We start from the raw sequence: 27500 nt of genomic DNA on the forward strand, positions 1-27500 counted from the left end.
TCCGATGGGTACTGGCTTGTGGACCTCTGGTTTCAATTTCCTGAAGTCTACCATCAGTCTGTAATTCCATCAATATATCTATAAAATGTATGGCTGTTTCCAACAAAGCTAATATGGTTTTGTAGTGATTCCATGGAGAATCAGTCTGTGGAGGAAACGCTGAATGCAGTGCTCTGATTATTAAAATAAAAAAAAACTGCAGGTGCTAGCTACTGAAATAAAAACAGAAACTGCTGTTTAAAAACTCAGCAGGTCAAGAAACATCTGTGGAAAGAGAAACAGCTGTCTTGTCAGGTGGAAGACACTTCATCGGAGTTAATTGTATTGGTAACACCATCATGTCTAAAGGGCAAGGGAACAACCCGATACATGCCTGAAGGCTGAGGTCCAACAGCAAACACAAGAAGTAAAGGTGAGATGGAACGTAGAAATGTAGGAGGCCATGACATTTTTCAACACTGTTTAAGGCTGTTGAAAGCCCAATGGTAAAGGACCCAAGAATAAGAACTTATTAAGGGCTGAGAGGCCGTGAGAATTCACTGGAAGGAACACTTAAGAGAATTCCTCGCCTGTGATCATTGTCCTTTCTTGACACAATCCTCCAGCAAAGTATCCAGTCCAGTCTCACCACCTCTTCCAAAAGGAAAAGAAGTTAAAAAGGCTAAATGCCAAATGAGAATCAAAAAGGCTTCAAGAGTAGATGCTATTCCCCACTGAAGTTCTAAAACACAGTGGAGAGGAACTTCAGTCAGAAATTGAAAAAGAACACTTTTCCCAGAGCAGGCAATGTTAAAGGAGAAGGGAAATCTGATTGTGATTGCCACGGAGGGTCTTCTTGCTCTCTGCCACGGAAAAGTTATCACCACAGGGTCCTTCTCATCCACTTTCTCTAAGTGGCCAAATACCTGCTCTGTGAATCACAGTGTAGATTCTATCCACAGAGAGACATCATAGACATCACTTGTCAGCTCTGGGTGAAATACGGGAAGCAGCTTAGTCACTGTACTCGACCTTTTTTGGCCTCATTAAAGCCTCTGATTTTGTTGATCAAGAGGTACCATGGATTATCCTTTTCAAAATTGGCTGCCTACATAAAATTGTCTCCATTTTAGGTTTGCTTCATGTAATAGGTCCACAATGTCAATGTAGATTCCCATTAAGCAATGCTGTATCAATACCCAGTATTTTTCTCAGTCTTTATTGCTGTAGTGCTACACCTCAGTCCTAATGTGCTTCAGGTTGTGTGTAGCTAATCTGCTGGGCTAGTAGGGAGTAGTTCAGTTTGCTTTGTTACCACTCTAGAATCAAGATTATTGAACCCCCAGTCATCGAATTGTACATTCTTGCAATCTAGACTTTAAGTTCTGCATTGCTCATTCACTGGTATATAGAAAATGTGCCTTGCCTTCTATAAAATAAGTGTCTTCTGCTGACATGCCTCCACAGTCTCACACCTCAAAATTAAAGTCCATTGTGCCACCCTGGAAAACATGAATCACTTGTCATTACTTCCAACAGGGGCAAACAAGATCAGTCTGCAGACTCCTCCAAATCCACTGGTAGGATATGAACTATTCTTGTCAGCATTCCCTGATGAAACAAAATTCTTAATACTAAGGCCTGAAGTATATTTAATCACCTATAATTAACATTTAATTTGCATCCAATACTAGAAACTTGAAACAGATGCTTTATTGTTGGGGTGTCCTTTGGTTGGCATGGACATGCTGGGCCTAGTGTCAAATTTCCAGGCTGTTTAGCTTTATGGTCCCATGATTCAAATCATCAGATAAACACAGGAAATTGTTCAGGATTGTTCTCAAATTGTCCTTGAGAGAGTGTAACATTGGCATCAACTTCTTAGAGTCCCTGGCTCTTGACCTCTCAAGGTGATGAAGAGTGTTCAGGATTGTGTTGAGAATATTCAGTCCATGCATTGCCCAAACAACTCATCCTCCTGCCCTGTTGGGGATCTCCTGCCTCATCTGTACAAAACCTACAGATCCTACTTCCAATTCATTCAGCCACCTCAGGATCCACGAAATTGGAATAAAAGCATGTCCTCCTTGAACACAGGAGATTGCCCAAGAAGGAGGAGTTAAATTTGGTGCAGGATTCACAAACCAATTCACTTCAAAGAAAGGAAGTGAAAAATTAAGGTCAGTTGCATTATGTTTAATTGTTGTGATTTCAGTAATGTTTATAATGATTTAGGAATGTGAGCAAGTTTTACAAATGCTTTTAGATAATTTTCAATAGCTTTTCTTTAAATGGCAGGGGAAGCTAGGGCAGTAGATTTGCTGCAGTCCCAGCACATTCATAGGCAAGTCATTTTCTGACAAATCTCTTTGTTTTGTTCAGATAAGGGATTGGGCTATTTGGGTCCAGGACACTCTTAACCAGCAAACTTGACCCTGTATTGAGTAAGCACGAAGCAGTGGAGAATCCTAAATACTATGTGTTAAGAAGGACCCATTCATCAAAATCTCTGCCAATTCAGTTAAGTCTTTTTGCACAACAGCTTGTGTATTTTCAATATATGTCAATTTTAAATTTAAACCGTTACTCTGAAACTTGAATCAAAGTATGATTACATTGGCTTGCCATTAACTTTTACATTGTTAAGAATACTTATAAAGGAAAATGCCTTGAATCCAACAGACCCAAAATTTTGGAAGTAAATACATCTGGCAGCCTATGTTCTTGCACCTGTTAAATGCTGGAGACCATAAGGCAAATTTCTCACCCCATATCCCTCGTCTGGAGTTTTCAGCACACAGCAGGATTTATCGTAAGGGAATGCAGGGATCAACATGTTTCATGGGAAGTGTGAAACCATATCTTCAGGTATATATATTAAAAAAAGAGCATTATTTCTGTTGTTTGCCAACTCACTGTATCCCTACTCATCAGATGTTCACAATCAGCAAACCTAAAAGCTCTGGTGAGTCCTTAAAAGTGCCATATAATTGGAATAAGCTGGTATTGCATAAGCTGGAGCTATTAGAGGTGTATGATATTCTTCAGGACATTTAAAAATCATTCTTTAAATTAGATTTTGAGAGTACATGTACAGTATATTTAAATATGTAAAAGGAAAAGTCAGGAATTATATCAGGAAACCATCTGTTATAGTTCATTGTGTACCATTAACTTCCCAATACATCTGTAAGAGCAAAAATAATTAGATTCAGGGTAATCAGCCAAAGTCAACATGACTTCATGGAAGGAAAATCAAGTTTGACCAATATAATGGAATTTTAATGGTAATCATTGAACGTATTGTACTTCCAAACAGATTTGATAAGATGCTACATCATGCTCACTGGAAAATAACAAAAAAACTCATGGTGAAAGAGGTAACATATTGGCATAGGTGTAAGATTGGTTGGTTAACAGGAATCCTAGTTTAAGCATGAATGTGTCTTCCTAAACTGCACAATTAAAACAAATGGTTTGTCATAGGGATTAGTGCTGGTGCTGCAATTACATTTTTAGAGTTTATTCATATAACTTGAATGAAGGCACCAAAGATTTGTTGCTAAATTTGCTGAAGACATTAGTAGTGAAAGAAGTTTGAAGGGGACTTAAGAAGGCCACTCAGGGAAATAAGTATGTGTATATAATTTAATGAAGAATTGGGAAATGGAGAATAATGTTGGAAAAAATTAAATTGTCCATTTTAAAAATAAAAAAGCAAGCATCTTATAAAAATGGTGAGAAATTGCAGAGCTATAGGCTGCCTTGAATTTGCAAAAGGATAAGTATACAGTGAGCTCATTAGGGAAACTGGGAGGTGCCATGAATGTTGTTGTTTATTACAAGGAGAATCGAACACAAAAGTAGGGATATTTTGCTGGTGCTGGTGCAATCACACCTGAAATACTTAACTAAGGAAGATTGTTAATATATTGGAAACAGCTCAGAGAAAGTTTCTTCTCCTAGTATCTAAAATGGGCAGAATGTCTTCTGAGAAAAGGTTGGATAAGCAAGGCTTGTATCCATCCACTGGGGTTCAGAAAAGTGAGAAGGAACTTGACTGAAACATAGAAGAACATGAGGGATCATGAAAGGGTGGATGTATTCTCTCAAAGGAGAATCTAGAACTAGCATCACTGGATTAAAAACAACTATTACATGAACCTAATGAGGAAAACCTTTTACTCTCTAGGTTGTGACTCTTTGGAACTCTGTTCATCATTTTTGGTGGAAACAGTCTAGTATTGTTAAGGCAGAATTAGGTAATAAGCAGTGGGTTTGAAAGGCTACAGCTAGGAGTTTTGAATTTGGAGCTGAGATGCTGTTAAGTTCACCTAGTTCTCCTAATTCACTTATTTGTATGCTTGTATCTTGCTAAATTTATATCTCTCAATCAAAATCATAAGAGGATTTCTTCATCTTCATTACATTGCTGTTTGTGGGTGCGTGTAATACTCACATTGCTGCTACATTTTCTACTGCATGGTTTAAGGAAATACATTGAAGTGCTCTGTGATTGTGAAAGGTCTGACATAAATGTCACCCTGTTACTTTTTTTTAAATTATAATTTTTACACTTTTGCAAAGTCATGGCTAGTCATACTTGTGGCAAGTCCCAGGAATTTTAGCAGAAAAATCATAACTCTATACATCAACCATTGAAATATATTGCTTAGCTTAATCTGAATTCTCCTCCTTTGGTGAAAAGCATGAGATTAAGGCAAATGTGCATAATAAACAGAATGAGCAGTAAACAATCAAATTTAACCTTAATCATGTGATATGGAAACCAATTGCACAGAAACACATCCTAAGGAAGATTTTCACAGCAAAACAATTTCACCCGTACTGACTCAGCTTCAAAAATGCACTGTATTTGCAAGAGAAGGCTAAGAAGTTGAAGAATTACCCCATTGAAGTCGACAAAATTGTAGCTCTGCCAATTTGGCTGCCAGTAGCATTGCCAACCTGAGATATTAAGAAAAACCTTTGATGTAGGAGTAAGAATCAAAAATGCTCTGTTTGACTGTTCTACTGTGCAAATACAATGAACACCTGAAGCTATGTGTGTTGCAAAGCATTTATCTAATAATTGCATAAAGCTTAGATTAAACTTAATGAGTTAATTACCTATTGGTACTAATTAATGCTTTGAATCTCCATTGTAAATCTCAATGAATTTTCAAACTGCTGATTTACCCTTGAGAGAAAATCCTGAACTATAGTTATAAAAATTCAGCTTCAACAACACAGGCGATATCCAATTAGTAGATCTCATGACAGGAATGTGCAACTATTTCAGGAAGAATTGAATTCAAAACTGGGTTTCTTTCTCAATTTCTAAGAAACATTGGCTAGTTTGTTGTGTAAATTTCTTTTTTTATTTAGTTGCATCAGGAGTCACAAGTTATTGTTGGAGCCCATTTTAAGATAACTGTTGTTGATGATCATGGAAACAATGGTAAAGTGCATTTTAGTGTTGTCTTCAGGCACTCATTTAAAGAATAAACGCACTTGGAAGTAAAATGAATTTTTTTTGATAATACTTTTTAACTATGTAATTAAGTTTATTGTAGTTATCGATCATCAAAATACAGAAAATTGCTTTTTTAAAAATTTGTATCATAGTAGAACCTGGAGTGAATGTGAAACATACTTAGAAATGCTAGAACTCAAGCAGTGTCTGTGAAAGGAGAACCCCTTCAGTGGCTAACCCGAAGTATTGATTGGTTTCTCTTTCTACAGATGCTGCTTGACTATCTGAGCATTCCCAACATTTCTATTTTTGTTTCAGATCCCTGCATATGCAGTTTTACTTGTTTTCTAGAGTGAGTTAGTTATTTGCTGGTTTTGATTGATACTTGGGAATAGGAGCAGAATTGATTCAATTCTTCTTTAATACAAAGAAGCCACAGCACCGAAACATAGCCTTCTCTCCAGCTGGTATTTGTGATCCCTGTAAGTCTTGTCTGTTAACAATTCCATCACTTTAAATCCACCTTGTATTTTAAAATACATCAATTTAACATATTCAATCCCAATCTTGGTGGAATTGATGAATCTGAGCAAATATTGCATTCAAGTTACCACAGTTGTCTTCAAAGATAGGTGAAGGAAAATTAGAAGAGGTAGTTGGAGCTTGATTTGCAATTATTCACAAGTGAATCCTGCTGGAAAGTTTAAATATCAATGCTGGGTAAGAATGGAAGTAAAGATTTACATTTATTTAACTGTTATCACTATCTCAGTATGCCTGAAGTTTACAGATATTGAAATATTTGATTCCTTATTCTTGCTGAAGTTACTAGAGGAAATTCTGAGAGATCTACTAGCATTTGGATAGACAGAGCCATAATGACTCCTCATGTCAGGCTCAACTTGAGAGAATGTGTATATATAAATAAATAATAAATGGGGTACGAGGGGGAGGTGGGGCATTAGCGGAAGTTAGAGAAGTCAACGTTCATGCCATCAGGTTGGAGGCTACCCAGACGGAATATAAGGTTTGTTCCTCCAACCTGAGTGTGGCTTCATCTTTACAGTAGAGGAGGCCGTGGATAGACATATCAGAATGGGAATGGGATGTGGAATTAAGATTACTAATTACTAGCTCTTCCTTCATTTAGTCCTGACGAAGGGTCTCGGCCTGAAACGTCGACTGTACCTCTTCCTAGAGATGCTGACTGGCCTGCTGCGTTCACTGGCAACTTTGTGTGTTGCTTGAATTTCCAGCATCTGCAGAATTTCTCGTGCCATCTTGTGGTAACCATTTTCTTGCAGTCTTTCTGATTCCAAGCATTACCTTGTGTCTGCTTTTTCAGGCTGAACAAAAAAATGGATAAACGCTATATTTTGCTTAATCATGAACTGTTCTTTTCACCCCCTATCCAATCTGGCTTTAGTCATTTCACTCATATGTGGCACGGTTCACTGGAAGATCTTTGAATTATCTTTACTCTGGACATTTCACCACAAATTGCCAGCCAAAAGATTGGATACAGAAGCCAATAATTTTGATTAGTTTTATGCCTCAAAGTACTGAAAAATTTTGGTCTGCAGAGGCCTCATTGGTTCCATGGTAGATTTCATCTTCTTAGTGATATCAATATGATGTTTCTACTTATCGTACTAGTAGAAGAGAAGTGGATTTCCAGATATTTGAAAGTCTTTTGCTTACAGATGTTAACACCTCTCACAGTAAAAAAGAGATTTGCTGCCCGGGCCACATGCTCATCCTCTTCACTTGCACTGGACTGTCCTCACCCATCAATGGCAACCCTCCCCCATGTACATAATGGAGTCCAGTGGGGAGCAACAGATTCCCAGCCCGTGAATCTTTGATCCCAGTATCAATCACAGGCTCCGCACTAAGGATTTGATCTTGGACATGGTTTTAGAGCATTCTCAACCAAGCTAAAACCAAGTTTATCAAACAGATGACCTCAGGGGTCTGGGATGTTAAAAAAAATTAAAATTTGCACCATATGACAGTAAAACTCAACATGTGATGAAACTCAGATTTCAGTTTGTGCAAAACTCTGTCTGCAAAACTAGCCATGATCATGATCAGGATAGCATATCTCTTTACATAAAATCACAGATACTGTATGTATTCTTAACTTGTGGAGTCACAGAGTAATACAACATTGAAACAGGCCTTTGGTCCAATTTGTCCATGCTGACCAAGGTGCCTTCTTGAGCTTGTCCCGTTAGCCTGCATTTGGCGTACATCTCTCTAAACTTTTCTTTCACTGTTCCCCAAGGAGTCTGATAACAGATCCAAAAACTATTTTGGTGTTTTTTTAAAAAAACTCCTATCTGTACAGATGCCAGCTGCCATTTGACTTATTCTTACCACATAGTGAAAGGAAAATTGATGTTGTTGCTATATACATTAAGTGTCGTTGACAGGAGATAAGTAAAATAAGACAAGCTGCCAGTCTCTGGCTAACTCATTTTCAGAATGCTATTGTTTCAACCACACAGGTGGCATAAATCAGTACTTAAAGGATTGTTAGAAAGCTACCCCTATGATTGTAGAGCTAAAAAAAATCCTTAAAATAAAGACAAAGGACAAGAAAGCCTAAGACCATCTGAGTTTTAAGTCATATTTGCTTTGGACATAACTGATAAGAGGTTGGGATAGGGGAGGGGAAGAGTGGCAGTTATGGGTGTATTACAGGCTCAAAATAAACTGGGTCCAAAATATTTAAATAAAACTAATCATATGTTTCTAAAAATTCAGTGGTGCTAAACATGGAGCCATAGCAGGTATGTCCACATGGGATCCTAGAGTCTTTTTGACTGTAAGTTCTCTTATTGCCATTCATTGAACAGATCAGTATCATTGTGCCCAGCATTTGAAGGGTCTATGACTTTGGTGAATGAAACCAAAATGGAGAAGTATGCAAAATACCGTGTGCTGTTTGCAGCACTATTTCTTAATATTATTGGATCCAGTGCAGCCCCAGTTGTGTCGAATGGTTAACTCTTTCGACAGAGAGTGACTTTCTTACTAACAGGGCAGCACTTTAAAATAAATTGTTTATAGTTACTACATCAAAAAGGTATCAACTTAAAGGCCATTTTGCCATACATATTTGGAGTTTGTTACCAACTACCATGATTTCCAAGGGCATGAATACAGAGAGACAGGGCATTCAGGGTTTGATTTGGAGGCGTTCTCCTGGAGTTGGATATTTAACTTTCACACACTGAAAAGGAGGAGGAACGCAGTAGCTGAGAGATGACAACATATGGCTGGTCAGGATCCATGGAAAAGCATTCAAGAGCTCTCCAAGGGGTGCTGAGCCCCTGGTGGTAAGAAGTGTCCTCAGGCTATGCATGAAGTTGGGAGGCGAGGAAGGCAACAAGGGAAAAAGTATGCAGAAGAAACCAATGTATCAAGTGTAAGAGGAGATTATTGGCAGAAAGTTTAAGATTTAATTCAGATGGTCAGTGCCAGACATAGACATGAAACTGCACCACCATCAGTATCACTGTTGTTGCGTGAATGAAACCACCGGAGAGAGAGAGAGCTACTGGGAGATACAAAGCAGCTTCTTTATTCGACAAAACAAAGTACAGCAGACTTTTGAGACCCTTTTGGTAGAAAGGTCTGCTGGCCCAGTGTGGGGCTCGATATTTATTTGCTAAACACAAAGGACAATTCATATTTACAAAGTATAGACAATGCTTTCTTTTGAAGCTACATACAAAACTACACACCTTCTGATTACATTCATCCCACCGGCACCAGCAGCATCTGGACTGGTATTCAGGAATCCGTTGTTCGAAATCCGTTGTTCCAAACTGAATCCACAATATACTTATTTGGTATTTTACATGCTAAACATGAAGGACAATCGGTATTTACAAAGTATAGATAATGCTGTCTTTGAAACTGCATGCAAACCTCACACCTTCTGGTTTACATTCAGCCCAGCAGTGTCTGGACTGGTATTCTGGTATTCACAGCTTTTAGGAAATGCATTGTCAAGGAACAGAAGACTGGTGGCTGAAGCCATTTACTAAGTGTTAATGGCCTAAACCCAAAAATTATTCTAACGATCACAATCTCACTGAATTGTTTCTATCATCTAATTAAATCTTAGCAGATTGGAGATTGTTTCTATCATCTAATTAAATCTTAGCAAAGTTCAAAGAATATATATTATCAAAATATGTATACAGTACATCATTGAAACCTAATTTTATGAGATAAACTTCAGCCTTAGAATATGATGAATGTAAATTATACTAAACTTCAGAAAATATTTGTCTAAATCCCAGATGGTTTATAGAGGCCTTTACTGGGCATCCCATTTTAAGAAGAAAATCAAAGTCTTAGCATGAGCAGAGAGGGAAAAAAAAAATGATCGATGGGTAACAGAGTAAGGTTGGAGACTGGCCAGCTCTCTACAGATAACAGATTAGGGGACAGTTAGTTGAAGGTATTTAAGCTTATGAACAATTTTGAAAGGCTAATTATGGGGAAACATTTTCTCATGGCGTAAGGACCAGTAACCACAAGAGACCAGCATATGGCAATTGGTACATGAACTGCAGTGGCTACGGTGTGCATGGCAACATATTCTGGACTTACACATTTGGGTGAGACACCAGAAACTGCAGGTGCTGGTACCTGGAGCAAGAAAGAATCAGCAGGAGGAACTCAGTGAGTGAAGCAGCATTTCTGGAGGAGAAAGGAACTGCTGATGTTCCAGGTTGAGGTCCTTCTGCCATGAGAAACTGATGCAGGGTCTTGACCTGCCATGTCAACATTCCCATCCCCCCACAGATGCAGCTTGACCTACTGAGTTCCTCCAGCACATTTTCCACATATAGGCATTGCTGAATAAGCTGACGGCCATATGTGTCTTGTTCTGGTCTTGGGTGACTGGATGTTCTGACAAATCTGAGTTGAGTGGCTGAATGAAATTTACATTTGGCTTGTCAGCTTTACACTGGCTGCAGCTTGACACTTCTAGTGTGACCACATTCATAGCAATAGGATTGCTGACCTTCATTTAATAGGTGCTTAGGTGCTAAAACCCTTAATCATAAGATGTTTAAATCATCAGACCAATTGGGAAATGAAGAAAAAGGGTTTCTGAGTACAAAACCTGCACAACCTGTAATTAGAGTCAACATATGTTCTTTGGGCTTTATGTCACTTGTTATCTCATGGAAAAATAGGACAGGCCCTTGGGACTTTTTAGGGTGTAAAATTAGTGTGTGGCTGTGGGCCAGGAAGGACACCAACTGCAAGACACAGGCTAGAGGATCATCAGGGTTCAACATATTATGATCTTGAAAGCCCTGACAAAAAGAGCAGTGAAAGCAGATGCAATAGCAACTCATAATAAAGTTGGAGAAATGGTGTTTGGGGACCATTTTGTAGAACTGCAGGAAAGTATGGACATTAAGAATGGTTGGGTGTGTTCTTGAAAGGGAAATTATTTACTCTTGTGAATGTGATGACAGAACATCTTGAACAGCTGCAGTCTGTGTGTTGAAGGTACTCTGATACTGCGAGTATCAGATCTTTGACCTAGCTCATCAAAAACTCACTCTCAATATTTCCAAGTTTTATTAAGAGTGGATCTTGGAGCTCATAATGTTCTCATGCACCTGAGACTTATTATCCCTGCTAATCAACAGCAGTAAAGAATTTAGAAATGTGTGTGTAGAATAAAGGAACATAGCACCCACTCAGAACAATTTTAACATTGAATTTGGAGCATAGTTGCTCTGTTTCTGCACCATTTGGTTGATATCCTTACCTAAATATAATCTCCAGGTTTTGGCTTGCAAACAGCAGATGATTCAATATACACAACCTTAGAAATAGACGTTTATACACTTCTGTTCTCAATTCACTTTCAAATGGTCTTAAATGGAAATTGTTTCTCCATCTTCCCTGTTGAACCTCTTTTTTTAATGCTTTGAGTATCTTGATTGAATGAACCTTCCTCAATATTCTGTTGTGATACGTGTCTACAGAATTCCTCCATTTAATTTAGCCCATTGTCCTGGTAGCATTTGCACTGCGGACCGGTTTAATATTGACAATATTCTTGCAGACCGGGGAGGGGGGGCGGTGGGGGGGGGTGCTAGAGTTGCCTACGGACAAGAGTAGCGGTCAAATACGTTGGGTTTACCCCTAGAAATACCTGTGAGTATGTGCCGATTTTTTTCCTTCCACAAATGGTTTTTGCCGATTCTGTTGGGGGGGGGGTTAATCATGATCGGAATATAGGTGATAAGTGGGTAATACACTCAAATTTGCTTCTAAAAAGGTCTATCTAACGAACTTAATATTAAACACACAGTGCACATTTTCCTCGCATGAATATAGTGATAAGTCAATTATCAGGGGAGGACAGGGGAGCTTGAAATAAGTGTTGAATGAACTTCCAGTAGAAGTGGTAAAGACAGGTTTGATATTATCATTTGAAGAAGAATTGGATAGGTATATGGACAGGAAAGGAATGGAGGGTTATGAGCTGAGTGCGGGTCGGTGGGACTAGGTGAGAGTAGCATTCGGCATGGACTAGAAGGGCAGAGATGGCCTGTTTCCATGCTGTAATTGTTATATGGTTATAGAGTATGTCACTTATAAGTCAATAGCGTCGTAACATTTTAAGTAATGGTTGGATATTAAACACACGGCACATATTTTCCCTGTATGAACATATAAAATCACTACAACACACCAATATCGCTGAATCAGTGGGAGCCCCGGGCTTGTTTCCTTGCAACAAGACGGTGAGGGAAGACAGCGATACCCGAAGGGGGTTCCTTATGTCCAGTCTATTCCGCAATTTAGTTTTCATTGCATTCATTGCAGAAAACCTCGCTTTGCAGAGATATGTTGAAAATTGAAGCAACGTTTTCAGTGCTTTCGTGGCTATCTCAGGATATTTAGCCTTGACTTTGATCCAGAATGCCGGCAGAGATGTTATGTCAACATACTTTTCAACCCGCTGTCATTTGCGAGCTCGAGGAGTTGATCTCTTTCTCGCGCTGACATGGAGGATGTGCGGGTAATGACTTCGCTTGCGTAATGGCTCAACAGTGGGCGTGACAGGGAATGAAGAAAGGTTTCTTCGCAGCCTGGTAACTCATGCTTTGCAGCCCGGTGGTTGGGGACTGCTGGTCTAAATCAGGATGGCACCAAGTTGCTATCCAAAGAACAATATTTCATTTATCAGGTGCATTGACCAGTACTGAAATAATCATAGATAGGGACCAAGGTTCCAAATAGCCAAAGCCTTACTTGATATAAGGGTTCTAGATTCTATAAATATGTGATATTGATGTACTTAAGCATATATGGTTATGTGTCTATTCACCAAAATTTGGGCCAGTTGTCACATCCCACGAATCGGAATATTTTTCTTTTTTTCCTCTTCTAGCTGTCCCTATCTATGAACATATTACTGCAGCATATCACAAGGCATTTTTTGATTCTGTGTTACTATTAATATCACTCCCATTTTCAGCTTGATTAAATAAGCTATTTAAAGGATGTTGATTGAAGCCATTGTTAAGAATTATGTTATAGGAAGGCAATTGCAATGTTTAAAAAAGTTTAAAAACCTCGCTCACGAAATGAGGCTCAATTGCTTCCATATTCATCCTAGTCATCCTAGTCTTGACTGCTCACTGCCGTTTAATTGCATGGAAGAGTAAGGGGCAGGGTGGCAAGAAATTCCTAAATGTAGACAAATTTTACAGCATGGGATGGCTTGTACAGGATAATTGCTGAGAAGTTTGTTGAATAATTTTAAATACAGATTGGAAACAAAGATTTTGTAATGTTGAGGGAGTGCGAGGCAGTAAGATTAATTTTGGATTGCTACAGCGAGAAACAGAATAAGAACAAAGGCCTTCGTGAGAAACTGCTGTCCTGAAACTCCTGCCCTGAATCTCCTGCACTTAAACTCCTGTCCTGATTCTCAATCTGATCTGTGGGGCATCCACTGCTACTTGTACTTTTGCTTGGACAGTGATCTCTAGATAGTAAGGCTGGAAAAATTACTACGCAAGATTGAATTATTGCTTTGTGCCTTTGAAAAGGAACAAGATAAATAGTGGAACGAGAATCATTGACAGTAATAGCTGTAAAGAACAAGGAATTGGCATTAATAGGATTGTACCACAAGAAACTGACACAGTCTTAATGGACCAAATATCTTCCATCCTTTGACTACATTAATTCCTGTTGCATCATTTTAGTACAGTTGCTCTTTATGGGTACATAATTTGTCCTATTGTTTATTCATATAGTCTTCAATCTCTGTTTTTGTTATACTACCATTGCTTACTGCACTGATATCTCTGAACTGAAATTTAAAAATATTGTGCAATCTCCTTAGCATCTTTCGCTTATTCAGCAAAACTGAAATTTTTTGGTCACTGAAGTCTTTCTTTGAGACCGTAGGCTGCTGAAATACACATCCCTCATTGTTTAATCCCCATATTTTCTTCTATTGTGTCTAATATTCATTACAACCATACTAGAGTGTGGCCTAAAGTGTCTAGAAAATCTATTTCAAAGTAATCAGACAAAGGAGAGTGGAAACCAAAATAAAAAGGATTTTACATTCTCTATTCAGGAAGTAAAGAATCACAGATTACAGAACTGTCCTGTTTTGCAAAAGATTCTAGTCTTTTACTTAGTTGCATTGTTTCTTGCTAATGCTCACTGTGAACTTGAGGATTTTAGTTTTATAATTGCATGCTATTTTGTTGTGTGTTATAGAAATAACTGCAATACAAATCATTAACTTTCAGAAAATGCAGCTGCAAAAGTAGCCAGCCAAGTACATGTTTTATAGTTTGATTTGTTTCTTATTATCCTGGGAGTTATACTGCACAATATTGTATATTTTCTGTTCTATATGTGATGGAAGACGATTACCAGAACAGGAAAATAATTTTACTCCTTTCTTTCTGCTTCACTGCTGCTGATATTATAGGATGTTGACATGGCTGAAAAACAGTGTGATAGCATTACTCATCCTTCACTTAATCAGAATCAGGTTTATTATTACTGACATATGTCATGAAATTTGTTGTTTTGCTGCAGCAGTACAGTGCAATACATAAATATCTTCAGTTTATATGGGAAACTGAGGAGGTGATAGATAGGAGCTACAGGGAGGTAGTATCCCCTAAGTTGCTGGAGGCAGGTACCTGGATGACTGTCAGGAAAGGTTAGGGAAATGGGCAGCCACAGCTAAGTACCTCTGGCCACTTTGGATACTGTTGGGTGGACAACCTATCAAGGAGGAACCGCATCAACTGAGTCTCTGGCACCGTGGCTCAGAAGGGAAGTGGGGAGAGGAAGACTGCAACAGTGATAGGGGATTCAATAGTTAGACACGAGATTCTGTGGATGTGAAAGAGACATCCAGGTGGTATGTTGCCTCCCAGATGTCAGGGTCAGGGATGTCTCAGATCAGGTCTCACAGCATTCTAAAGGAGGAAGGTGAGTAGCCAGAAGTATTGGTATATATTGGCATCAATAACATATGTATGAAAAAGGAGAAGGTCTAGGGATTTGGGTAGAAAGCTGAAAAGCAGGACCTCCAGGATTGTAATCTCTGCATTGCTATCTATGCCAGATGGTTGTGAGGGTAAGAATAGGATGATTTGTCAGATGAATACGTGGCTGAGGAACTGGTGCAGGGGGCAGGGTTTCAGATTTCTGAATCATTGAGCTCTATTCTGGGCAAGGTATGACCTGTACAAAAGGGTCTGGTTTCACCTGAACCTGATTCTTGCAGGTAGGTTTACTAGAGCTTTTTGGGGGAGGGTGTAAGCTAATTTCTCAGGAGGATGGGAACCGGAGTGATAGGGCTGAGGATGGGGGTAGATAGTCTACAAGTAGATGGAGTGTGCAGTCAGACTGTCAGGAAGGACAGGCAGATGATAGGCAAAATTGCAGTTACTGGTTGATTTGAAGTGTAACAGGAGAAAAATTCAAAGAGGGTGATCAATACAGGACTGAAAGTGTTAAATTTGAATGCGCGCTATAAGGTAGATAATCTTGTAGTGCAATTAGAGAGTGGTAGATATGACGTTGTGGGCATCACTAAGCCATGGCTGAAAGAGGATCATAGTTGGGAGCTTAATCAGAGTCAGGTTTAATGTCATGCATGAAATTTGTTAACTTTACGGCAGCAGTACAATGAAATACATGACAAACAAATATAGAGGAAAAACTACTGAATTGCAGTAAATATACATATCTCTATTAAATAATTAAGTTAAAATAAGTAAGTGCAAAAAAAAACCAGAAATAAAAAAAGTAGTGAGGTAGGTTTCATGGGTTCAATCTCCATTTAGGAATTGGATGGCGGGGGGGAAGAAGCTGTTCCTGAATTACTGTGTGTATGCCTTTAGGCTATTGTACCTCATTCCTGATGGCAACAATGAGAAGAGGGAATGTTCTAGATGGTGAGGATCCTTAATGATGGACACTGCCTTCCAAAGGCACTGCTCCTTGAAGTGGTCTTGGATACCATGGAGGGTGGTACTCCAGAAGCAGCTGACTAATTTTACAAGTTTCTGCAACTTACTTTGGTCTTGTGCAGTAGCCCCCCACACCAGATGGTGATGCAGTCAGTCGGAATGCTCTCCGTGCTACATCTGTAGAAGTTTTCGAGTGTTTTAATTGACAAACCAAATCCTTTCAAACTCGTAATGAAATGTTGCCACTGTCTTGCCTTCTTCATAGCTGCAGCAATATGTTGCATCCAGGTTAGGTCCTCAGAGATATTGACACTCAGGAACTTGATATTACTCACTCTCCAATTCTTATCCCTCTATGAGAATTTGTTCGTGTTCCCTTGTCTTACCCTTTCTAATGTCCAAAGATCCACATTGTTTCGAAAAGACAGGCAGGTAGACAGAGGAGTTGGAGGGCTCTATTATTAAAAAAAAAGAAATCAAATACTTAGAAAGAGTTGCAATAGGATCGGAAGATGTAGAATCTTTATGGGTAGAATGAAGAAACTGCTGGTGTAAAAATACTCTGCTGGGAGTTATATATAGGCTTCCAAACAGTAGCCAGAATATGGGCTACAAATTACAATGGGAGATAGAAAACACATGTCAAAGGCAATGTTATGATAGTCATGTTACAATGGTCATGGGGTATTTCCACATGCAGGTAGATTGGGAAAATCAGTTTGCTGCTGGATCTCGTGAGAGAGAAGTTGTGTAATGCCTATGAGATGGCTTTTTGAAGCAGCTTGTTATTGGGCCCACAATTGGAAAGGCTATTCTGGATATGATGTTGTGTAATGACCCAGATTTGATTCAGGAGCTTAAGGTATTGGAACCCTTTGGAGGAGTAATCATAATATGATAGAATTCACTTTGGAGGAGCTAAAGTTAGATGAATCAGTACTACAGAGGAGCAAAGGGAATTATAGAGGCATGAGAGAGGAGGTGGCCAAAGTTGATTGAAAGGGGTTACCAGCAGGGATAATGGCAGAACAGCAATGGCTAGAGTTTCTGCGAGCAGTTCAGAAGGTGCAGGATAGATACATCCCACAGAAGAAATATAGTATTCTAAAGGCAGCATGACACAAATGTGACTGACAAAGGAAGTCAAAAATAGCTTAAAAGCACATCACCTGGTTAATACAATTACTTATATCAGGCTGCTATTTATTGACTACAGCTCAGCATTTAACCCAATCATTCCTCCAGGAACACACACCAGTCCTCATAGAGGAATCAGATGTGAAAATGATGAGCAGGTTCAAGTCCCTAGATGTCAACATCTCTGAGGATCTATCCTGGGCCGAACATATCAATGCAGTTACAAAGAAGGATCAACAGCTATATTTCATTAGGGGTTTGAGGAGAAATCGTACATTACCAAAGATACTCACAGATTCCTCAGATGTACTGTAGAGAGCATTCTAGCTGGTCGTATCACCGTCTGGTATGCGGGAGGGCCACTTTACAGGATTGAAGTAAGATGCAGTAAGTTGTAAACTTAGTCCAGTCCATCCTGGGCACTAGGCTCCCCAGCATTCCTGACATCTTCAAGAAGGGAGGAGCAATGCCTCAGAAAGGCAGCATCCATCATTAAGCACCCCTATCACCCAGGACATGCTCTCTTCTCAGTCCTAACATCGGAGAGGAAATATAAGAGCCTGAAGGCACACACTCAGTGATTCGGGAACAGCTTCTTCCCCTCTGTCATAAGATTTCTAAATGGACATTGAATCCTTGAACTCTACCTTACTACTTTTTTTCTCTCTTTTTGCATGACTTATTTAACTTTTAATATATATATTTACTATGATTTACAGATTTTACTATGTATTGCAATGTACTTCTGCCACATAACAATAAAGTTCACAACATATGCCAGTGATTTAAACCTGATTCTGATTCTTATGTATTATGATAAAAAATAGTAGGAAGCTAGAGGATTAGGAAGCTTTAAAAACTAACAGAAGGCAACTAAAAAGCCTTTAGGGGGGAAAAGATGAAATATGAAGGTCAGCTATCCAATAATATCAAAGTGTATATCAAAAGTTTTTTTCAAATACTAAGGAGTAAAAGAGAGTAGATATCAGATCACTTGAAAATGATGGAGAGGTAGTAATGGGGGACAAGAAAATGGCTGATGAACTAATTAAGTATTTTGCATCATTTTTCACTGGAGGCCTTAGTAATGATCTTTCAAGAATCATTAGATTCTGACAAGGTTCTGGAAGACTGGAAAATTACAAATGTCGCTCCATTCTTTAAGAAAGGACAGAACCTGACTTCAGTGGTGGGAAGGATATTGGAGTAGAATATTAAGGATGAGGTTTCAAAGTATTTGAAGGCACATGATAAAATAGGCCAAAGTCAGCATGGTATTGTTCAGGGAAAACCTTTCCTGAGAAATCTGTTGGAATTCTTTGAGGAAATAGCAAGCAGGATAGACAGAGTAGAATCGGTAAATGTTATATACTTGGAATTTCAGAAGGCCTTTGACAAGATGCTGCACATGAGACTGCTTAACAAGATAAGAGACCATGGTATTACAAGAAAGATAGTAGCATGGTTAGTGGATTGGAAGATTAGCAGGAGGCAAAGAGAGGTTAGCTGCCAGTGACTCTTGGTGTTCCGCAGGGGTCTGTGTTGGGACTACTTCTTTTCACGTTGTATGTCAATGATTTGGATGTTGAAATTGATGGCTTTGTGGCCAACTTTGTGGACAAAACGAAGATAGTTGGAGGTGCAGCTTCTGTCGAGGAAGCAGGGAGTCTGCAGAATGACTTAGACAGATTAGCAGACTGGGCAAAGAAGTGGCAGATGCAGTACAGTGCTAGAAAGTGTATGGTCATGCAATTTGGGAGAAGGAACAAAATTATAGACTATTTTCTAAATGGGCACATAATTCAAAAATGCGATGTGCAAAGGTCCTTGGGAGTTCTTGTTCAGGGTTCCCTGAGGGTCAACTTGCAGGTTGAGTCAGTGGTGAGGAAGGCAAATTCACTCAAGACGACTAGAATATTAAACAAGGATGGAATGCTGAGGCTTATAAGACACTGGTGAGACCTCACTTACAGTATTGTGAGTAGTTTTGGGCCTCTTATCTAAGAAAGGATGTGCCATTGGAGATTGTTCAGAGGAGGTTCCTGGGAATGATTCCAGGAGTGAAGGGGTTATCATGTGAGGAGCATTTGATGGCCCTGGGCCTATTTATAAGAATGAGGGGGAATCTCATGGATAGCAATCGAACGTTTAAAGGCATAGACAGAGTGGATATGGAAAGGATGGTTCCATTCGTGGGAGGGTCTCAGACAGAGGGCACAGCTTCAAAATGGATGTCCATTTAGAATGGAGATGAGGAGGGATTACTTTAGCTAGAGTGTTGTGAATCTGTGGAATTCATGGCCACAGGTGGGTGTGGAGGCCAGATCATTGACTGTATGTAATATAGAGGTTGATGCGTTCAAGGTTAGTCAGGGTGTGAAAGATTTTGGGGAGAAGGCAGAAGAATGGGGTTGAGAGTGAAAATGGATCAGCCATGATGAAATTGCGGATTAAACTTGATAGGCCAAATGGCCTAATTCTGCTCCTATCATTTATGGTATCATCGTCTATAAACATTAAGTTGTTTAAAATTAATATTAATTATATTTTTAAAAATCGGCTCCAAATACTCTGCTTATGGTTGTCATAAAACCTTGGGGCTGGATGGGAAATATTTCTTGTGTCTCAATTATACATATCTGAGTTTGACCCTGAACTTGATGTTGCCTCCTGTGATTGAGCATGAAGTAAGCTGTGAAATAGGACAGCTTTTTTCAGCTGAGAGACCTGCGGGTCTGTTTCCAGAATCAACAACATTACTGTGAGACTGTATTCGTGTACACACCAGCCTGGTTAATGTGACAGATTTCCTTCCTTTGAGGACAATATGCACCTTAACAACAGTCCTGTAACCTCACCAGCACCATTACTGCCCATAGCTTTAGCTTAAATTAGAAATTGTATTCATTCGCTTGTTAGTTCCTGTCTTAGCTTACCATTGACTGATAGTGGAATGTTTGTGTCAAGTTGTCTCCATGCTAGCCTTGTAGCAATTCCATTTCTCCAGCCCAATCACAAACTTGGTTTGGTTTGTATAGACCTCTCATTTCTTGCAGCATTTTTACAATGAGCTGTCTTCCTTTCCTGAAATGTGTTGAATCTCCACTGTGCACTGTCTTCAAGACTGTGCAGTTTAAGCAGAGTTTTTACCATTCCACAAGTCAAACTACAAACTTAAAAACTTTAAAATTGTGAATTGAACAAGGGGCATTGAAGCAAGGGGTTATTTTTTTTTAAAAAAGGGATATGCATAAGATGAAAGGAAGGAGTTTTAAAGGAGATCTGACAAGTAAGTTTTTACACGGAATGCTTGATATATGGAGCTTGTTGCCGGAGGGTTTGATGAAAACAAAGTAATTGGTATGGTTAAGTAGCATTTAGACAGACTCTTACCTAGAGAAGGCATAGAAGACTGTAGAAATGCTTTTTATATTTAGCGTGATTCCAGAGTGATAAATGGGATCAGTGTAGATGTGCAATAAGGTACAAAGATATGGTGGGTGAAGGGCCTATTTCTATGCTCTATCACTATGATGTAATGACAGTCTCCAAACTCTATATGATCTGTATTTTTACTGCATACACAACAGACAAAATTCTGCTGAGGTTTCCCTTCCTGGATTCCCCTAATTTGAACCAAAGACTAAAGCTGCAGCAGGAGCTCAAAGAACTATCTTTGACAATTTGCTTTAAAAGATGAAGATAGAATTATATTGTGCCTTTAGGATTTCCCAAAATCTTGTTTTGGTCTCTTATGCACTTTTAGTTAAGATATGGTTATGTTTGTAGTGCTGGAACTATCATAATACAATCCTGCAAAGGGAATGGAATCAAAGACAAGATAATGGATTTAGTTTTGCAGGTTGTATGTTAAACATAGTACATCTGAGACTAGCACTCTTCAAATAGTGCAATGTAAGATATTTTAACTACCTGAAAGGGCAGATATGGCTACAGCTTTACATTTCGTATGAAGCAGAATCTTTCAACTAAGGCCCTGATCTTCTGGCTCAAGGGCAAGTTAGGCCCTGGCACTGTGCTTCATAGACACAAGAGATTCTACAGATTCTGGAAATTCAAGACAACACCCATAAAATGCTGGAAGAACTCAGCAGAATTCCTCTAGTACAAGGGTTACAAATCTTTTTAATTCCATGGACCAATACCATTAAGCAAGCGGTACATGGACCCCAGGTTGGGAGTCTGGCATTTTGTGTGTGTGCAGCTCTGTCACTGTATTTTAATAGTTAAAATCTTTCTAAAGTTCACCCTCATATAATTTGCTGTATATTCTGTGATTATCTAAATTTGAGTCTGAAGCTATGATTAGAAGACAACTCTACAAAATTATGCACTACTTGCACCAGTTTAAAATATTTGGAACATGCCCCTACATGTAAATAGGAACCATTTAGCTCTCATCATGCCAATCAGTATATTTTCATAAAATATGTCTTTAGGCTTTAGAGACAAGCTTTCAACACAGAAAAATACAAACCATACGGAAACTCATGAAAGAACAAGCCAATTATTGTGAAGACTCAACTCATCTAGTCAAACTTGATTGATAGAGATGCTGTTGGCAACAAATTTACACTATAATAGTCAATAATAGCACCTTGTCTTCTGTCAATATTGAAGTAAGTGAACTCTTAAAATTCACTGATTTTTGTTAATAATAATACGAACAAATATTAGGCTTGAATTTGGTGGAATATAGCATCTCCGCAGATTATTTCCTGCAACTTTTGCCTGCATTTCTTTTACCTTGTAAACTGATTGGAACGCAGTCTGCAGCAACAGTATAATAGCATTACGGATGATACTGCCATTAAAGATGAGAAAGGCATCCTTACTCAATGAGATTAAAGAATAGAAAAAGAATCAGGAATGACTCAGAATCAGTATGAATTGGACTTGAAAGCGACATCAGTTACCGGAAAAGAGACAGGAGAATGAAGATCTACTTACCTGGCAGGGAACCATCGGTGATCAGGAGGTCCGAGGTTCCAGGACGAGGCTATCCCATTGCACTTCGGGTGAGCTGGTGCCTGCGATATCCTCAGATGTGGGATATTCGACCGCATAATTTGTGGTGGGAGGACTGCCTTCGTGCTCAGAAAATATTTACTTAGAAAAATAGAGACCTATACAGTAGGGTAATTCTAGGCAGTTCCTGGAGTAGGTTACATGGTCGGCACAACATTGTGGGCCAATGGGCCTGTAATGTGCTGTAGATTTCAATGAATCTCTATCTATAAAGTCCGAGCTCCAATGCCCCGAGTTGTAGCAGTATCAAACTAATCACCACATTACTGTGGTGCCCAGTATGTAAATAAGTATATGTTCAGAGAATCTTAAGACAAGTTTCTATCATTGATTTTTTTTTTTAAGTGCCCATACAAATGTGTTGCTTGATTCTGGTTTTAATATGTAGAATGTTAAAATGTAAGAAATATGGCAGAGTCATTGTCACATTTTGATCTCTTCAAAAAAAACGTAACAACAGGAATTCTGCAGATGCTGGAAATTCAAGCAACACACATCAAGGTTGCTGGTAAACGCAGCAGGCCAGGCAGCATCTATTGGAAGAGTTTCAGTCGACATTTCAGGCCGAGACCCTTCGTCAGGACTAACTGAAGGAAGAGTTAGTAAGAGATTTGAAAGTGAGAGGGGGAGGGGGAGATCCAAAATGATAGGAGAAGACAAGAGGGGGAGGGATGGAGCCAAGAGTTGGACAGGTGATTGGCAAAGGGGATATGAGAAGATCACGGGATACAGGAGATCCCGGGAGAAAGACGGGGGGTGAGGGAAAATAGAGGATGGGCAAGGGGTATATTCAGAGGGACAGAGGGAGAAAAAGGAGCGTGACAGAAAGAATGTATGTATAAAAATAAATAACGGATGGGGTACTAGGGGGAGGTGGGGCACTAGCGGAAGTTAGAGAAGTCAATGTTCATGCCATCAGATTGGAGGCTACAGGAGATCCGGGGAGAATCCTCTCATATCCCCTTTGCCAATCACCTGTCCAACTCTTGACTCCATCCCTCCCCCTCCTGTCTTCTTCTATCATTTTGGATCTCCCCCTCCCCCTCTCACTTTCAAATCTCTTACTAACTCTTCCTTCAGTTAGTCCTGACGAAGGGTTTCGGCCTGAAACGTCAACTGAAACTCTTCCAATAGATGCTGCCTGGCCTGCTGCGTTTACCAGCAACTTTGATGTGTGTTGCGTGATTTCTTCAAGTTGTCTTTGCCTTCCCAGAATCAGCTGTATAAATTTCATTTGTCTCTCATGAATTTTACGAACAGAAATGAGAAATCATGTGCAATGTAACTTGTTTTCCTGTTCCCCTACAGGTCAATCAATTACTTCGTTTACGGGAAGGTTTGTCATAAAGTTTCATTTTTAACGTTCAGATGTATTTGATATCTTTACTTGTTCAAGGGATCAGTTTAATTTTACATGTGAGGGAGGGAGCTACTTTGTAATCATGTAGTTTTTAGTGTTCAAAATTTAATAATATTGTATATATACCACACTTAATGGATTTAAGATGAAAATAATGTGCTCAAACGTTTTTTTTGTCAACCGATCTATTGCTTCCAAACTAAAGCAACCAGTGCTGTTAATAGATGAGCCATTTTGAAAACGTACGATTTTCCTAGTGCTTCATGGCACTGCTGTTTACGTTGGTTTCTGGGGTTTGAGTCTTCCTTGTCAAATTTCAATCTTGTGAGTAACGTAAAGAGCTGCAAGGGTGATGCAGTGGGTTTTTGCTTCTTATTTCACAGAATCCTGATGTTTTACCTTTTCTTTTTCAATATTTTTATTAATTACTTTCATAGACGAATACAAAATACATTGTGGTATTATGGAAACAGAAACAAGATTGAATTTCCCCATAGCTATGTATCGTAAATTAACCATAATATTGAAAAGGTATATTTTATTCTAATCTAAAGCAAAAACAAAACCCCATAATGAAATAGAAAAAAAAAGAAAGAAAAAAAGCTGTTTGGTTAAAAGAAGAGAAAAAAAAGTCTCTGACATATGGTCATAAATTCAAACATATAATAGCCATCATCATTGCTGGCCAAATTGAAAACAGTGAAAGTAGTTCCAAAAAGGTCCCCATAATGTGAAAAAATCTTGTCTGGGTATAGAAATAGAACACCTAATCTTCTCTAGATTTAAACGTGACGTTTACTTTTAAGCAATTTCCTCTCAGAAATGAAAAGAATGCTAAATGGATTTTTTTTTTTAATTCATAAGCTTCTGCACAGAATGCATTGGTTTGGCAGAAGCCTATCAATGAATTAAATAATTTATTTAAAAGAAAGTTCAGATGGTTCTAGGATTATCTGTGCTTGAAATAATACTGGTGCGTGAATTGTTTTCAACTTGCAGTCCAAATTATCAAAGGTATGTCCTACTCTCTTGTCTATTAAATGCTGTTACATATTTGTGCTGACTAACCCTGTTCATGTTTGTGGAAAGGAAGAGGAAGGAGGAAGTGGAGAAGTCCAGTACCTTCCCTTTCATTTATTGGGGTTGCTCAGATGCCACTGATGTTACTGAATGCCACAGAAAGAAGACAATCATGCATTCTGGCAGGTTACTGGCATGAAATTCTTTGTTGCGTTGATATAATTGTGCATGAGCTAGGCATCCAGGTTGAGGAACCCCTTCCAGTCGCAATCTATGGCAGAATTCGTTTTGTCGTACTCTGAATGCAATCAGTGGCTTAATAAATCATAGGAAGGACCACAATCCTAGGAAAGTTATAAGTTCCTTCTTTTGTTGAGATGGGAATAAGGGACTTACTCAGGATTTGTGGAATAGAGGGCATGTTCTGTATGCACACTGCTGACATTGTCACCTTAACAGGTACAGATACCAATGAACTGCGGTTGAGATGTACAGTGTCAGGTCCACTCTCCTCTCCTGTCAGATACCTTCTTATCCAGCCATCAACTTTTCCCACCCACCTGGCTTCATCTATCACCTTCTAGCTGGCCTCCTTCCCCTCCCCCCACCTTTTTATTCTGGCATCTTCCCCCTTCTTTTTCAGTGCTGAAGAAGGGTTTCAGCCTGAAACATGGACTATTTATTCATTTCCATAGATACTGCCTGACCTGCTGAGTTCCTGCAGCATTTTTTGCGCGTTACAGTGTAAAATATCCTTGCTGAATTTGTACATGCTTCAGGCTTTGCTTCTTTTTGAGATGCAAAGAGCAGCCTTATTTAATAAGGCTATCAAAAATATATAAAAATGCTAGAAAATTTGAAATACAAACAAAAAATGCTGGAAATTCTGAACTGCTCAACCAAAATTAAATACCCATGTTTAGAAGTACAGGCTGAGCACCCCTTATCTGAAAGTATTTTGAGTGCTGACATGATGTCACAAATGGAAAATTCCATAAAGTGCTGGGAAGGAATGCGCACCAGACAGTTCTGAAAAGTGACCTCAAATATGTAGTGAACAGAATTTAATGAAAAATGGTAAAACACTGCATAAAGTGAAAAATTAAGATCTCGATATGTGTATTGAAAGAATGGATTTGTCAGCGTCATAGTGAACATATGTATGCCTATGTATGCATCAGTATGCCAATCATGAAACAAAGATCTATCACGACGGACTGAAAGTTGTTAATTGTGAATATTTAGCAGGCCAGTTGTAGAAGTTTAAGAAGAGGCACGGCATCAAATTTTTAAACAGTTGTGATAAAGTGTCTACTGATCACAGAGATTCTCCTGATGCTGTTGTAATACTTTTGTTCCCCTGCACACATTAGATTTTCATTATGTCAATGGCAATTGCATCATACGTTGGGGCCAAAATAGATCCTCAGAGATGCTGACACCCAGGAACTCTAAACTGCTCACTCTTTCCACTGCTGATCCCTCAATGAGGTCAGGTGTGTGTTCCCTTGACTTCCCCTTCCTGAAGTCCACAATCATTTCTTTGGTTTTATTGACATTTAGTGCAAGGTTGTTGTTGTGACAACACTCAGTTAGCTCATCTATCTCACTCCTGTGTGCATCCTCATCACCATCTGAGAAATGGCCAATAAAAGCTGGCTTTTGAGCTGTGTTAAGCTGCACAGTCATGCGTGTAGAGAGAGTAGAGCAGTGGGCTAAGCAGATATCCTTGATTGTTAGTGAGGAGGAAATGTCCATTGACTGTGGTTTCCCAATGAGGAAGTCAAGGATGCAGTTGCAGAGGGAGGTACAGACACCCAGGTTTTGGAGCTTGCTGAATAATAATGAGAGTATGATGTTGAATCCTGAGCTGTAATCAATAAACAACAGCCTGATGTACATATTACTGTTGTCCAGTGAGCCAAGGCTGAGTGGAGAGCCAGCGAGATTGCATCAATGGTTGACCTATTGTGTTAACAGGCAAAATGTTGCAAATTCGGGTCCTTGCTTAATCAGGGGATGGTTCTGGCCATGAGCAACCTCTCAAAGCACTTCATCACAGTAGATGTGTGTGCAACTGGGTGATAATCATTGATATCTCAACCTGTTCTCTTTGGGCACAGGTATGATTGTCGCCATTTTGAATCTTCAGCTGCAACACTAAGAGATTGAAGATGTCCTTGAACATTCCTGCCAGCTGGTTGGTATAAATTTTAGTGTCCTACCAGGTACACAATCAGGGACTAATGGCTTGAGAGGGTTCGCCCTTATGAAAGATGATCTGACATCACCCTCTGAGACAGAGGTTACAGTGTCACCAGATACTGCAGGGATTCGCACAAGTGTACTTTTATTCTTTCTTTCAAAGGGTGCGTAAAAGTCATTGAGCTCATCTGGGGGTGAAGCATCACAGCCATTCATGATGTTAAGTTTTGCCTTGTAGGAAGTATTGGCCTACAAACCCTGCCAGAGCTGATGTGCATCCAATTCCATCTCTAAATTCAATTGAATTGCTTTTTCATTCTTCCATGGATTGTACCTGGACCTCTTGTATAGTTCTGGATCACCAGTCTTGAATGTCACAGATCTAGCTCTTATCCAGGAGACTACAAATCTCCTGCTTCATCCATTTTTGTTTCGGTATGGCTGGTATGTCTCAGGCACACATATCTTGATGAAGTCGGTGAGAACTGTGGCATATTCATTCAGATTTGAAGATGAATCCCTGAATAATGTCCTGCCAACTGACTCAAAGCAGTCCTGTAAGTGTTCCTCTGCCTCTCTTGACCATACCTCCTTGGTCCTCACCACTGATGTTGCAGTCTTTAGACTGTACCTATATGCCAGGAGTAGCAGTACAACCAAGTGATTGGACTTTCCAAAATGCAGGCATGGGATATCACGATAAGCGTCCTTGATGGTGATGTGACAGTGGTAAGTATATTAGCACTCTGGTTCCACAGGTGATATG

The 27500-nt window shown here is 39.2% G+C and overlaps 1 protein-coding gene and 1 non-coding gene across 11 annotated transcripts in view; both read left to right on the top strand.

The window, feature by feature from the left end:
• The window catches only part of crppa (CDP-L-ribitol pyrophosphorylase A), a 319593-nt gene that overhangs the window by 141984 nt on the left and 150109 nt on the right, over positions 1 to 27500 (top strand). The window lies entirely within an intron of this gene.
• LOC134344625 (U1 spliceosomal RNA) lies at positions 22064 to 22220 on the top strand. The gene has a single exon (XR_010017475.1). It is a non-coding gene; the product is annotated as a U1 spliceosomal RNA (small nuclear RNA).

The sequence above is a fragment of the Mobula hypostoma genome, chromosome 3, assembly GCF_963921235.1.
Source record: "Mobula hypostoma chromosome 3, sMobHyp1.1, whole genome shotgun sequence".
Taxonomy (NCBI): Eukaryota; Metazoa; Chordata; class Chondrichthyes; order Myliobatiformes; family Myliobatidae; genus Mobula; species Mobula hypostoma.